Source organism: Tachysurus fulvidraco, chromosome 2 (assembly GCF_022655615.1).
Source record: "Tachysurus fulvidraco isolate hzauxx_2018 chromosome 2, HZAU_PFXX_2.0, whole genome shotgun sequence".
Lineage (NCBI taxonomy): Eukaryota > Metazoa > Chordata > Actinopteri > Siluriformes > Bagridae > Tachysurus > Tachysurus fulvidraco.
In genome coordinates, this window is record NC_062519.1 from 35465356 (window position 1) to 35468287 (window position 2932).

Sequence of the window (2932 nt, forward strand, 5' to 3'; positions counted from 1 at the left end):
TTTAAAGTTAAGTTATTATATGTACACCAAAGAAAATATCTATATGCTTCTTCATTCTGTATTTTATATCTCTGATTTTTTCGATGGCTAAAAGTGCATGTGTTTAAAAACTATAGTCTAGATGCTATTAAATACATTAAAACAACTTCTACTGCATAAATAATGATGTAAGGTTCTGACTCTGAATATGACCCATGGTCTACAAACGTTCAGACTGGTATCGTGTGGCCAGACATAAAATATTATACTAAAACATATTGTGTAATGGGCAAAAAAACTGATATGAAATAATGTACTCAAAAACAGATGGGTATTATTAGATAATTAGTAAATAATATAATTACATTATTTTAAAAAACATCCATATTGTTTTTTTTTTCAATCCCAGAAAGAGTCTATATTTGCCAATTGTTTTTTAGTGAATGTCACATTTTGGAAATAATAATAATAATAATAATAATAATAATAATAATAATAATAATAATAATAATAATAATAATAATAATAATAACGAACATGTGTCACAGCGCACATCTGATGAGATGCAGGAGGAGCCGAGCCAGGAAGCACCCCATAGCGCTCAGAGCCACCGTGTGCCACTAACCATCCCCCAAAGGCTTCTGCCCCAGGCAAAGGCGCGAATCAAGTGGCTACAGGCCTGTAAGACGGCAGTCTGGAGGCAGTTCAACGAGGACATCGACAGGGTGCTTGAAGCCTCAGGAGAGGTTCGGCACCGAGTAGAAGTGATCGACTCCAACCACCTACTCCATGAACTACAGGGCAGCGAAGATCCACAAAATCCGGCAGAAGTTGAAGTCCCTTAAGAAGCAGCACAAGGAAGCTAGTGAGGAGCAACGCCATCCACTGAAGGAGCTGACAGCTGTTTTGAGGAAAAAGCTGATGACCTTACACAGGGCAGAATGGCATCGAAGGTGCCGAAAGGAGAGATCCAGGAAGAGAGCTGCGTTTTTTTGCAATCCCTTTGGCTTCACTAAACAGCTCCTGGGACAGAAACGTGACGGAAAGTTGCTCCGTTTGAAAGAGGAAATTGACCAGCATCTGCACAGCACTTATAGTGAACCTCACCAGGAGGAAGAGTTGGGTCAGTGTAGCATTCATGTAGATCCACTCGGATGGAGTTTCAACCAACCAAGTCGCGTTCACTAGTGCTGAAGAAGGGCAAGGTCTCAAAAAGGTTTGATTTCAGCATCAAAGGGGCAAAGATACCATCACTGTCAGAACAGCCGGTGAAAAGCTTGGGCAAGGTTTTTGACAGCAGCCTCAGAGACTTTGCATCAGTCCAGTCAACCTGCCAAGAGCTAGGCAGCTGGTTAAGATCAATAGACCGTTCTGGCCTCCCCGGCAAGTTTAAAGCATGGATCTACCAACATGAAATCCTGCCAAGAATACTCTGGCCGCTACTTGTGTATGAGGTTCCCATTTCAACGGTGGAGACCTTAGAAAGAAAGGTCAGCAGCTATCTCAGGAGATGGGTCGGGTTGCCCAGGAGCCTCAACTACATTGCCCTCTATGGGAACACCACAATGCTCCGGTTGCCTCTGAAATCCTTGGAAGAGGAGTTTAAAGTGACTCGGGCACACGAGGTGCTGACGTATAAAGACTCCAACGACCCAAAGGTGGCCCAGGCAGGAGTGCTGGTGAAGACAGGGAGAAAGTGGAGTGCCCAATCCACTGTGCTGGATGCACAGGCACGACTGTGGCACACTGCGGGACTGTGGGAGTGGTGGCCTGAGGCAGAGCTGGCTTGGGGATGTTCTCAACACCTCCTCGACATAAAGAGCTGAAGGGGGAGGAGAAACACAGCTGAATACAGGAAGAGGTCAGTGGAGGAAGGAAGGATGAGTAGAGCAGTTGGAATGGGGCAATAGGGGGCCTGGACCAGGTGGGAGCAGGCCATGGACCGCAAGGTCACCTGGAGGGAGCTCTGGCAAAGCGAGCCACACCGCATAACCTTCCTGATTCGAGCAGTGTACGACGTCCTGCCTAGCCCAGCAAACCTCTGTATGTGGGGAAAAGCAGACACACCGACTTGCCATTTGTGCCCAGCTCGTGGAACGCTGGAGCACATTCTGAGTTCCTGCCCAACAACGCTCAGCCAGGGTCGGTACACTTGGCGTCACAAATAGGTGCTGAAATCTATTGCAGACACCATCAGCAAAGAGATCAGCAAAGGCGGCCGAGGGAGCAACACAGCAAGTTAGCGCAGGGAGGAAGGTACCATCAGGGATCCTGGCATCAGCTAAGGATTCGAAACTCTCTGTGGATTTGGAGAAGCAGCTGAAATTCCCCCAGCACATTGTCAGCACAACAATGAGGCCAGATATCATTCTAGTCTCAGAGAGCACCAAGAATATAATCATCATGGAGCTGACCATGCCATGGGAGGACCACTTGGGAGAAGCCCACAAAAGAAAGATTACCAAATATGAACATCTGGTCACAGACTGCCGAGCACAGGGCTGGAAGGCGAGATGCATGCCTACCGAGGTTGGCTGCAGATGATTTGTGGGGCGCTCCCTCCACAAAGCCTTTGCAGGAACAACAAGGAGCAGGTCCATGAAGAACATCACCGAAGAAGCCGAGAAAGCCTCGAGATGGCTCTGGATCCATAGAGGAGCACCCGAGGACCTCAGGTTACATCACTGATGATGTGTTCAGGTGCATCTGAAGATGTGTTTCAAGAACATAATAATAATAATAATAATAATAATAATAATAATAATAATAATAATAATAATAATAATAATAATAATAATAAGAAGAAGAAGGCCCGAAGCATTTATTTCATTTATATAACTAAACAGCAGAGCATTAGGAGATGACCAAGACTGAAATACATGTTTCTCGATACAGACCAACAGAATGAACATACAGTCTACTTACTAATTGTGAAATGTACATTCTGGATATT

The 2932-nt window shown here is 45.3% G+C and overlaps 1 pseudogene; it reads left to right on the forward strand.

The window, feature by feature from the left end:
• The first annotated feature begins 542 nt into the window (after positions 1–542).
• LOC113652371 lies at positions 543–2667 on the forward strand (annotated as a pseudogene).
• The last annotated feature ends 265 nt before the right edge of the window (positions 2668–2932 follow it).